This window comes from Dipodomys spectabilis, unplaced genomic scaffold (genome assembly GCF_019054845.1).
Source record: "Dipodomys spectabilis isolate Male_0828 unplaced genomic scaffold, ASM1905484v1 ptg000038l, whole genome shotgun sequence".
Taxonomy (NCBI): domain Eukaryota; kingdom Metazoa; phylum Chordata; class Mammalia; order Rodentia; family Heteromyidae; genus Dipodomys; species Dipodomys spectabilis.
This window is the reverse complement of record NW_024870715.1, coordinates 2,344,555-2,357,390: the sequence shown is the minus strand read 5'-3', so window position 1 is coordinate 2,357,390 and position 12,836 is coordinate 2,344,555. Positions and strand designations below refer to the sequence as shown.

Genomic DNA, 12,836 nt, shown 5'->3' with positions numbered 1-12,836 from the left:
GATAAGTCCAACATATTGAAAATCCCTCTTTCTCTTATTCATAAAATTAGGAGCTATATTCATGAGAGCCTTTTGTACGAATTAAAAATAAATATACTCAGAATACTTTCTTCCTCCTAAGTGTCTGTGCTGATGACTAGGCTTGAAATGATTTCTGTATGTCACTTGGTAAAGTTGACTTTCCTAAAATAAGTAAAACAGCTGAAATGATTTCACTACTTCCTCTGTTCTAACTTAAAGAAAAAGATAAGAACTGAGGGCATGTTTCAAGTAGTAGAATGCTTGCCTAGCAATCTATCCTGAGTTCAAACACCAGGACAAAAAAGAGAGAGGAATAGGGAGAGGGAGAAGGGATTATAATGGATGTAAGGGCATATGACAATGAGTTTTGAGGCTGGATATGCAGGCAGGAGACATCACAATCAATTCATGAAACATTTTCATCAACACCAAAAGTTTGATTGTAATTGATGCTGCCCAAAATCTACTCTGTCACCATAGGTTCGCTTGTCAGCTGAAGAATTTCATAAAAATGAAATCATACAATGTATTTCATGTACTATTTTCTAGCTGGCTTACTTTGTTCATTGTTTTGATATTTATTCAGATATATATATATATATATATATATATACACACATATATATGCTATACCAGTTTACTTATTAATACTTCATTTAATGGATACCAAATAATTTTCCATTCACCCAAAAAATGTACATCTGATTTTATTCTGAATTTATGGCTAACTGAAGTAAAAATTGGGCAGGCATCAATGGCTCCTACCTGTAGTCTTAGCCACTTGGTACAAGGCCAATCCAGGCATAAAAGTTCACAAGATCCCATTACAATTCACAGTGGTGCACATCTCCCATCACAAGCTATGGGAAAAGCTGAGATTTGGAAGGATCATAATACCAGGCCAACCAAATACCACTAAGACTCAATCTGCACAGAAGGAAACTGGATACAGCTGCATTTCCTGTGATCCAAGTAACAAAAGCAAACATAAACATAGGCAGAGAGCACTGTATTTGACTTTGGTACCTTGTGTATTATGTATACATTTATCTGAATTGGAGAAGGAAAGGGGAACAACAAAATGGTGATACAAAGGACAAAGGGCTAACCAATGCAACAGCAATACTCCCTATATTGGAAATGAACTTTACAACTTGGGGAGGTGAAGAAAGAAGGAAAAATGGGAGAAAAATGAGGGAGGGGATAACAATGTTCGACAAGAAATGTACTCACTCCCTTAGGTATGTAACTATAATCCCTCAGTACATTACTTTGACAATAAAATTAAATTAAAAAAAAATAGGCAGATAGCAGCTAAGCCATAGCAGCACCTCAGTCTTGAGGTGGCTTAAGACTGCCAGCCTAGTGAGCATGAGGCTCTAAGTTTCTAGTAAGCACAAAGCCCTGAGTTTAAACCCCGGAACTGCCAAAACAAAACAAAATAAATAAAAACAAAGGAAAATGAGAAAAAAAAAGGTCCAGAATCTTTGAAACTAATTGATTCCCTTTATTCAAGGACACAGCAAGCAACCAAGGCCACAAAGGAAAGTAAAAATTGGGCAGGCATCAGTGGCTCCCAGAGAAGGAAGGGAGGGAGCAAGCCAAGGAACTTATTAACATTTATAAACAAGTGTTTTACTGGGCATATGCTACTTATTTCCTGTGGGAAGATGCCTGCCAAAACACTGCTAGGTCAGATTAATTTACATGTCTAGGCTCATGCCAATACATATTTACATTGTGTTTACTGTTGTAATCCTGGAATTAAGGTAAAATAAGCCTAAGCCCTCCAAGTTTTCTTTTCAAGGTTTTTTTTTTTTTTTTGTATATTATATGTCCTGTTGATTTCCATGTGTGTTAGAGAAACACATTATCAGTTCCTAGAGGTAAATGTGCTTTGATATTTCAGATAGTTCACCAAACCATACAAAAATCCTTTTAAAGATAAATATATTTTAAAACTTGTAGTTTATTATGAGCAAGATTCAGTCCCTACCAGCTTCTCTTAAATTTACCTTAACTTGTCAATTTTAGTGAATGTGTCTCAGGTATATATAATAAATCTACCTATTAAGTCTTTAATATTTGTCTACTATATATATATATATATATATATATATATATATTTGTAATACAATAGGTTTCTAATAATTGCCATAAAATTAAATTCTGCCTTTTAGTATGAAATTCTTATCAAAAACGAAAATCATAACTATAATATAGTAACAGTTTTAATATGTCACAAAAGTTATAGCCTGTATGTAAAACAGTTTCACAGGCTACAAAAAAGAAATTCTCAATGCCCAGAGAACTCGGTCAACCACTTCCCTGGCAACCTGTATTTCTCAACACCAGACCACTGTGCTCTGTCCCTATAATTTAGCTTTTCAAGGGTATTAGTTAAGTGGGACTAGGCAGTACATTACTTTGAGCCAGGCTGTTTTTCACTCAGCATAACTAATAATAAGAATCCTTCATATTACTGTGCCACCATCCATTGTTTTTATAGCTGTAGAGTTATACTCTTTTTGATGGATGTACAACAGTGACAGTTTTTGACTTCTATAAATTTTTAAACAGATTATATGTGAACATTATATTTTTCCTCTGAGGGAGGTGGTAGGTATCTAGACAAGTTTGTAAGAGATTGCCAGGATATGTTCAAAGGAAACTATTCAATTTTACATTCTCATCAGCAAAGTATGAGAGTGACAGTTGTTCTATGTCTTTGACAGAACTTACTACTTTTTGCTTTAGACTTAATTGATGTAGAATAGTATGTAAATGGCATTAATTTTTTATTAAGAGTGCATTATGTTCCACATCTCCTCATGGTTTTATTTGATATACATATCTACATACATACTGTATGATCAAGTTTTTTGCTCACCATTCATCATGAATTGATTATTTGCTTTAGGTTTGGAAAATTCTTTATATATTCTGGTTACAGTCATTTATTAGGTATGTTTCACAGATTTTTTTTTCTACTCTGTGGCTTACCTCTTAATTTCCTTAACATTGAAGTTCGTAAAGACTTCTTTATTAAGTATCTAATAAGTTTTTGCACAACCTAGTGTGACAGATTTTTTTCCTATGAATTACTTACTTTATTTATTTTGCCAGTCCTGGGCTTGAACTCAGGGCCTGGGCACTGTCTCTGAGCTTCTTTTTGCTCAAGGCTAGCACTTGGCCACTTAATCCATAGCACCTCTTCCAGTTTTTTTCTAATTATGTGGTACCGAGGAATTAAACCCAGGACTTCATGAATGGTAGGCAAGCACTCTACCACTAAGCCACATTCCCAGGCCTATAAATTTTATTTTTATGGTTATGTTTAGGCCTTTATCAATTTTCATGCAATTTTAATAGGGCAAAAACAAGGATTAAATTTCATATGCTGGAAGATTGTATAGGTTTGGTACTGCTTAGTTCTTAAAAGCTTAGAAGAATTCTGTGATTAATTTTTTTTACTGAAAGGTTTAAAACTTCATATCTGATATGCTTATTAACTGCAATTAGTACAAGCTAAATTTAAATTTTGACCAAGGGCTTTTGTAGTTAACATCTTTTCAGAAAACTTTCATCCACATCATCAATTATGAGAATAAATTTGCTCCATATTCCATCGCCCTTTTCATGTCTATGGGTTTGTACTGTTGTCTCATTGATGATATGGGTGACTTGTGCATGCTTACATGTGATTTGTTTCATAAGGGTTTGTGGACTGAAGACTTAGTCTTCAGCTTGATGATGACTTTAGATCACTGGGCCTTAAAGACATGGGGTGTCTGTTGTGAAAGGTACTAAGGGCACTCTCATAGTACTTAATTTAAGGACGTGTTGGCAACAACTGAACTTGTCTGGCTTCCCTGAGCTGTGATCTCAGGTTCTCATTAACATCCTGCCTTTGTCACCTGTTATACTATGTTCACAATTTGAAGTTTTAGCTTCTAAATGTATGAAACCTCTTTATCAACTTACCAAACTTCAAGAATTGCACTTTACAACAAAAGTGAACTAATATACTGTCTTTTCTACTGTTTGGTCAGTCTGTCAAGACATTTGTCAATTTTGTTGAGTTTTTCCTAGTGAAATAGATATTGATATTCTCAATTTTCACTACTTTTTTTATTTTTACTGTTCTGTTCCATATATTCATTTTTGTATCTTTTCTATGTTTTTTTACTTAACTTGATTTTTATTTAATTTGTTCTTCTCTTTCTAGGCTCATATGAAGGAATATTACTGATTTACAATTCTCAAGATTCATTTCTTAACATGCACAATTAATGCAATCTATTTATCTTTCAGTATCATTTTGGCATCACTACACAATTTTTGAAAAATCTTTTTAAAAACTTAACTTAAAGTATTTTCCCTCATACCATAAACAAAATACCACTCCAAAACGAACTAAATATTTAAATCATAAGATCTTAAAGTGTAAAATTATTGGAACCCAATGATTCAGAGATAAAGGTTAACAATGGTCAAGCCATGATATTTTTTTCAAGAATATGATCAAAAAGGATTGGAAACAAAAGGGAAAACCAACATGTGGGTTTACATCAAACATAAAAACTTTTGCATAACTAAGGAAACATCAGAGCAAAGCAAAAACCTATGTGACAGGAGAAAAAAATGTAAACCATGTATTTGCTAAGAGATCACATAGGAATAATTCTAAACAGAACAAAGGAACTCCATTTAAAAATGGGCATTCATCAAAATATATACAAAAGGCCAACTTAAAATATTCACTATGACTAATCATCAGAGAAAAAAGATTAAAACTATCATGGAAACACAACTCATCTATTATTATGGTTACTATAAAAAAAGAACACTATTGACAAAAAATCTAGACAAAAGGAAACTTGCTCACTTAAATAACTATAAATAGTACGCCTTTTGGAGGTTTTCCATAATATTAAAAAAAATCAGCAATACCACTTCTGCATAAAAGTCAGAGGAAGAAGAGATAGTAGTAGGAAAAAAACAAAGGAAGGGTAACAATGTGCAACAAGAAATGTACTCATTACCTTACCCATGTAACTGTAACTGTAACCCCTCTGTACAGCATCTTTACAATAAAATTTTAAAAATCAGAGGAAGATAAGAAAACACCATCACAATCTTAAGAGACTGATATATATGGTAAAAGGCAAGAAGTTGTCAAGCAGTCTTGGTTAACTGCTGTCTGGTAAATCCTTATCTCAGTTCCTGTCAGAGTCTTATCTGTGTAAAGGAAATTGCACTGGCTGTTGGGACAATCCGCACTGGTTGCTGAGGAAATTCCCTTTGCTCAATCTCTATTTGTTACACAAAATACTTATCTACCAGACTTGGGATCCTGAAAGGGAGACAGTTTGGTTCCCAAGAAATGAATGCTCCTGCTTCAGGGCACAGTTTCATCACTGGATTATCTGCCTGCAAGGCTCTGCTAGACTTGGGAGGTATAAGGCAATGACTGCAGACACCTAGGCACTATCCTATGGGCCTGAGAGAGGACAAGGTAAAAGTTGGCAGTTGGCAATCTGTTGAAAACACCTTAGACACTCTTTCCTGAGTATCTGCAACCCCAAGGAGGGAGGATTATTAGGTTTGAGAGAAGTATTATTTAAAGGAGTAAAATATAAATACATGTAGATTTGAGCAGGAATCTGACCCAATGTTTAAGGAAAAAGAGATAGATATGAAAGGAAGGTGAAGATGCCAAGCTTTACCATGATTTAACAAATCAACATCCATCTGTAGGCCCAAGTAGAGTCAGTGTTTTTAGTTATTAAACCATTTCCAGCTGACTTTTGCATATGTATTTTGCATATAGTTTCATGTAACTGGACATTTAATTTTTAGTTTTCTCAACACCATTTTTTTTCTGATCCTGGGGCTTGAATTCTAAGCCCGGGCACTGTTCCTAAACTTCTTTTTGCTCAAGGCTAGCACACTTGAGCCACAGTTCCACTTCTGGCTTTTTTGAGTGTTTTATTGGCGATAGGAGTCTCACAGACTTTCCTGCTCAAACCAGCTTTGAACCCTGATCTTCAGATCTTTGACTCCTGAATAGGTAGGATTACAGGTTTGAGCCATCCTAGCACCAGGCTCAACATTTCTTTCCTTTTAAAAAAAATTAATTAGGAGAAAAGCACCAAATTGTAATACCCAAGGCACTTCTTCATATGTCTGTAAAATAATACACAGACTGAAAAGAACCCTACAGATAAGGAAACAAAGGACCTTTTCTTAATGTCTTACTGTTTTTAGATGATTCTGTATTCTTTATCACATATATGGTATATACACATGCACCCTGAGGGAAGATGGGAGGAGGGCACAGAATCAGTGGAAAGCAGATGAAAAAGTAGAGAAGGGGGCCTATCAGCTGGACTGAACACTGGTGAAAGTGAACTAAGCAACCCAAGGGCAGCGATGGGAAGGAGGGAATGAGAGAGAAAGAGGGAACAGCTGATACTAAGCAAAGGGAAAGAAATGTACATATCACCTGATCTGGAAGAAATAGTTTTACTGTCAATGTTCATAATGTTAAACCTTTTTCTTATGTAAAGTTGAAGTTTTTGTATATTTCTTTATTCATAAATTTTGTAGATTACAATAATGATGCTTATCATTGGGAATATTAAAATATGTTTCTGATTACCTAAGTATAACTTCACCATAATACTGTGAAATATTTGTAACTATTTAAAGTCAAGAAAGAAGTCTTTGAAATTTTTTTAAAAACTTACTATTAATTTATTTTTATTGTAAAGAGAGATTATAGTTACATAAGGCAATGAGTACATTTCCTTTTGAACAGGTTATCCTCTCCCTCATTTTTCCCACTTCTCCACACCAACTCCTCCCCCCTCAAATTGTAAAATTCATTTCCAACATAATGTCTAGTGAGTATCATTGTGAACCTTTCCCGCTAACTTAAAACAACTAGACAGCAACATGATTCAAAATGGTTTTCTTCTGTTTATCCTAGTTGAGATCATTTGTACATCAGTACATGAATTTAGAGATTTCATGACATTTGGAAGAGATATGGAACTTGTTTTAAAATTTATTTTGGTTTAGTTTTCTTAATGTTTATTAGCATACCTTTTAAGCTCACTGGACTTTTCTACTATAGTGTCTAATTGACACTGAAGCCAACAGAGTAAATTTTTTACATCATTGTATTCAGTAGCTCTTTATTTTTATCTTGAATATTTTTATGATGAAATTAGCTCTTTTCTATATCTTCCATTTCTCCCTAATTGTGTTCACTTTTTCACTTAAACGCTTCAATTTATTTTTTCAGCATTACCTGTATCATTTCTCTTTCTATCACCAGACTTAATCCTACTTATGGGTTGCATTTCTGTGCTATTTTAAATATGTACTTTCAAAATTAGCTGCCACTGAGTATGAATTCACATGAATTTTAGACTTTATAAATACTGCTGTTAACCTTAGTAGTACAATAAATTACTTGCAGACCAGTCTTATCTTTCAGGATTATCTGTATGTTTGGCTAGTTATATAGTCTCTGCCCTAGAGATTGACTAACCCAATTATCCAGACTAAAGACTCTCTAAACATCTCTATGTAGTGCCCCAAGGGCTCAGTGAAATCTTTCTTACTATGCTGGTAGAAAGTCAAATGCAGGCCTATGAGATTTATAAAATGATCATTTCATGCTTTAAGACTTTGGTCAAAGTCAGTAAAGTTATATATACATATAGATAGATAGATAGATAGATAGATAGATAGATAGATAGATAGATAGATAGATAGATAGATAGATAGATAGATAGATAGATAGATAGATAGATAGATAGATAGATAGATTGATAGATAGATAGATAGATAGATAGATAGATAGATAGATAGATAGATGGATAGATCGATAGATACCCAATTTACATTATTTATGTTGAAACCAGTGCACAACTTCATCCTTAAGCAGATTTTTAGAGCTCTTTCTTTGTAGAGGAACAACCTGAATGAAAGTACTGGCCAAGACCTATTGATGTGGTCTCCTTGAGGATCATATTTCTGTTTACTTCATGTACCAGACAACTAATTTCTGTTTGGGCTCTCTTGTCCAGTGTACTTAGAGTCCTGCCTCCAAACAAAAAGCTCTTGTGATTATAGTATTTACATTGTATATTTTCCCTTCTTAGTCAGTTCATGATCCTGAACTATGTGTTTGTCCATGTGAAAACAAGACTTTTTATAGGCTTTGCACTATTTCCTGTTTGGTAGGGTAGAAAGCTTATTTACCTTCTTCTGGATGAGAGGTTTAGCCCATCATATGTACTTATCACTTAGAATGCTTAATTCAATGTACAGTGTCTTTGCCATAGAAGTAAGTTAAAAAATAATTGGTTCATTGATTCATGATTGATAAAGATTTTAATTTTATGATTAGCAATAAAATAAAAACAAATTTTATAAATTATCCTATAACTCTCAGGCCCCAGTTTTAATGTGGCTAAGTTTATTAAAGCATTGTCCTAGCTTCAAATACATGTACTTTAAAACACAGGACATTATTCAACTCATAGATCCTGTTTCCATATCCTTCCCAACCATAGGTAGCTTATCTGATTTAAAAGAGTGAGAGTAGACCTCAAAAGATTCAAGTGTTTGGGCTGAGACGAACCAAGGTATAATAGCTGGAAAAAAATAAAGATAGCTGAAACAGCACATTGTGTCCCAGAATAAAAGGTAATAAGCTTCACAAAGAGCAAACAAATGCTTTATGACTGTGATTCTTTGGTGGAAGTTGAACAGGAAAAATGAAAGGGCTCAAGAGACAAGGACAGATGCATCCCATTTCTGTTCTATCAGGCTTTGTCTACATGTCCCCTCACTTTTTCAAGGGCACCTCACTATGCCTTTTCTTTCTAATCATGCATTACTGGCATCTGAACACCATGTTCTATGCTATGGCTTTCTGTAAGACCAGGGGCATAATGTAGTAAGTGATCTGGTGTTCAAGTAAAGCTTAAACACCTAACAGCCTAGTTAGTGAATTTATTTCTTGGTATAACTCCAAAAAACAAATTTAATTATAAGAAAATTATCAATAATATGCCACCTGTTTGAAGGCTATTATTTAAAGTCTAAGTGTTTGAGATGAGCAGTCTTAGCAGTACACGTGGAGGTAATCTGAAATATGACTAAAGTATAATTATCATCTCTCCCAGACTTCTGCTTTCTTCTTCCTATACATGTCTTCGTTCTCCAAGCCATTTGGAATCAAGCTGCAGAGCCTTTTGGAGCAAGGTGTAAGAGTGGACAAAGTGGACTCTCCTTTTAGGACAGTTGTCATGGTAGCAGAAATTGAAGGTTCAATTTTTTTCAGATTGTACCTTTTCTATTAACAGAAAAAAGCATATTTGTTTCTGACTATAAGAGAAAAGAAAAGGCTTTTCTTTTATGGAACATAATATTCTACTTGAATACAGACTATATACAATAAGACTTTCAAAAATCTTATTTAAAAATGATGTCTGGCAGGTGAAAAGTGTAATATAACAATGCCTGACAAGCAAAAAAGAATACATATTGGGGAAAAACACTCACAGAACAACATTCCCTAATTTGGTCATAATCATCTGTTTTTATGTGAAGGTGTGTGAGCTTTGAAATCTGAAAACCCTCATTAAACTAAACAGGCTTTCAAAAAGGCTCAGAGGCATGTAAACTCAGCTGGAGCTTATTACACGATCAGTTCCGTGTTTCTCAGAGGCTTTGTGGTTGTGAGCACAAACATCTGAGATAAGTGATTTCAAGTTCTCTCCAAGTTCGATTCTAACAAAACTGGCCACTGTGAAAATACAGCCAACAATCCCGGCACTAGTCCTAAGCTCTTTAATTCTACCCTAAGCTGGAAACCTCTGAGCTACTGTGTGTATCATTTGGTATTTTTGACCACAGAGCACAATTTACTGTTACATTTCACTATAAATTCATGGCTGGCCTGACAATGTGCTCCAGAGTAGAATAAGTACATGTTTTAATGAGTCGTTGAATGTGACCTGGCCAACGGGAAATCTGAGGAACAAAGGCTGCTTTTAGTTGAGGCCAATCACAAAGGGCAAGGAACAAGCAATACTGGAAATAAATTAATCCATGACTCAGTCAAGTGGAAAACATAAAGAGAAAAAAAAATGAGACACATGGACCACACTGGAAATGAAAATACTCTGTTAGTTTACTTTTGAAAAAAGGTGAGGATTCAATGAACATGATGAAATTATTCTGATCACAATGGAATACAGCAAACTGTAAGTTGAATACTGCAATTTTCTCCCTGATGGTTCCTGAGTCATTTGCCAAAACCTTTTTCTGTTCACAGTATTAGTGCAATGACTTGTCACCTCTAATCAACAAAGAAATTTAAAACAGAGGCATTACTTCATAACTTGGTCAAAACACCCCTTAGGCTGTTACTAGAGAATGTAAAGGATAACATTAGGAAGAATCATTGAAACATGGGGAGAAAATGAGCCTCCACCTCCTTGCTAGAGTTATTCCTGAGTGGTTCTAGCATTCAGCTGCAAATGGGAAGGAAAAGATAAGCAGCTGAAGATTGTTCAGAAAGCAGTGATCAACAGATGAATGAATGCAGTGATCAACTGGATCATGGGACAAATCAACTGGGCAAACACAGACTTGGATTACAAGCTTTTACCTTAGAAGTCAAACCATCCACTTTATAGTCATGATCCAACTCCTTAAAAAGATTATCTACTCAATCATAATTTTAAGTATATTAGTGAATAAAGATAGATTTAGTGACGTGGAGTTGACATGTTCATAAAAAAATGAAATTTACTAAAAGCATAAACATTAAAGTTTTATTAGAGTTAAGAGTATAAATAAAAGGAAACAATGTAATAACTTGTAATCTGGACCACTTGAAGATATATTTGTAAAATTTTATTCAAATGTGTGGTTTGTTTTATTTATTTTTTTTGGGGGGGGGGGGGGTCGGCCATGCGGCTTGAACTCTGGGCCTGGGGGCTGTCCCTCAGCTATTCAGCTCAAGGGGAGCGCTCTACCACTTGAGCTACAGCGCCACTTCCAGTTTTCTGGTGGTTTATTGGAGATAGGAGTCTCATGGTCTCTCCTGCCCGGGCTGGCTTTGAACCTCGATCCTCAGATCGCAGCCTCCTGAGTAGCTAGGATTACAGGCTTGCGCCACCAGCGCCCGGCTAACTGTAGTTTGTTTTAATATCACACAAAAGGAACACACGAAAAGAATTCCACATTGTGACTCTATATATACATATATATATATATATATATATATATATATATATATACACACAAATATGTGTATACACACACATATATATGAGGATATTTCTGAATGTAATCATAGGAAGTAGAAACCAAGAAATGTTTAAAACTTTTTTTTCTCATTCCCCTTCTCCACTTTATGCCACTTCCCCAACATCATCACTGCTGCACAATGAATACATGCCATGATACACAACTGAAAACTACCACTGATAACAAGGATTTTCTCTTTCCTGGTGGCAAACTTTTAGATAGATTCTTAGTTAAATTCCTAGGCCCTCATTACAAAAGATCTTTTAAACTCATTAAACTATATCTATATTACCTGGCTTTGAAAATGTCTATTTTAAAAGCCTTTGAAAACTGTCAGCTTGTCATGACCAAAACCAAGGGATATCTATCATACTGATGTAAGAAGATTCATAATACATTTTCCAAGCCAGGTAATGCAAGCCAGGTAATGTTGAATACAGGCCAGAAACACAACACATTGTCCATTTTACTTTGTTGTTTCTGGGTTTTGGCACATGGTCCAACTCCAGACAACACTGGCAAACAAAGAGACCCTGGACTATCTATCTCTGAAGCTCCTGCTCTCATAGGAGCACCTGCTTCCAACACAGTGCTTCCTTCTGTAAAGGGACACTGTCACCAGGTGTCTATCAGCTTCCCAGATCTTCAAAATCCAAGTAAAGAAACACAGAAGTCAGTCAACTGAGTCTCTTCCCTTTACCGTGTTGCCAATAAAGAAAACGCTGTGTTTTTCCATTAATGTTTTCCTAAAGACAAATCTACCACTGGTCCATGGAATCATTTCTGCCTAGATTTTTCTTTTTACACTAGGCTTTCCATTAAATTCAAAATCTCATTAAAATCATTATCAATCATAATTCCAAATTTGTGCTTTACTTTAACTGTTACATTCTATTTGTATTTGTAATGAATAAATTAATTAACCTGGAAAATATAATGAGATATAAATAAAACAAGAGTAAATCTCATTCAAGAGGTCAGTTTAGGATTTTTGAAATTAAAGTTTAGATTAAATGTGAAATGGTAGATTTTAGCTATGCATTTCTAAATCAATTATAAGGCATAGAAACGTGATACATTTGTTTAATCCTTCAGAAATGAAAGTATATTGATCAATATAAGTATATCAACATTGTATATTAAATAGGGCTAAAAAAGCCCAGTAACATACACGATTATCTTTATGGCAACAGATAGCAGATGTGACTCGAAATGATGCTTAATTTTTGACCCATATAACACACATTTCTGCTCTTAGGAGAGATGCGTACAAACATATCGTGGAATAGTCATTCATTCACTCAATGAATACTAACTAAATACTTAAACATTGTGTCTCAAAATGATGATAAATAAAACCAGAGGGGCTGGGAAAGTGGCTCAGTGGTAGAGCACTGGCCTTGCATGCCTGAGGCCCTGGGTTCGATTCCTCAGCACCACATAAGCAAAAAGAAAAAAGCCAGAAGTGGCACTGT

At 34.7% G+C, this 12,836-nt stretch overlaps 1 protein-coding gene across 2 annotated transcripts in view; it reads right to left on the bottom strand.

Annotated features, from left to right (window-relative positions):
* Prkd1 (protein kinase D1) overlaps window positions 1-12,836 on the bottom strand; it is a 325,743-nt gene that overhangs the window by 162,652 nt on the left and 150,255 nt on the right. The window lies entirely within an intron of this gene.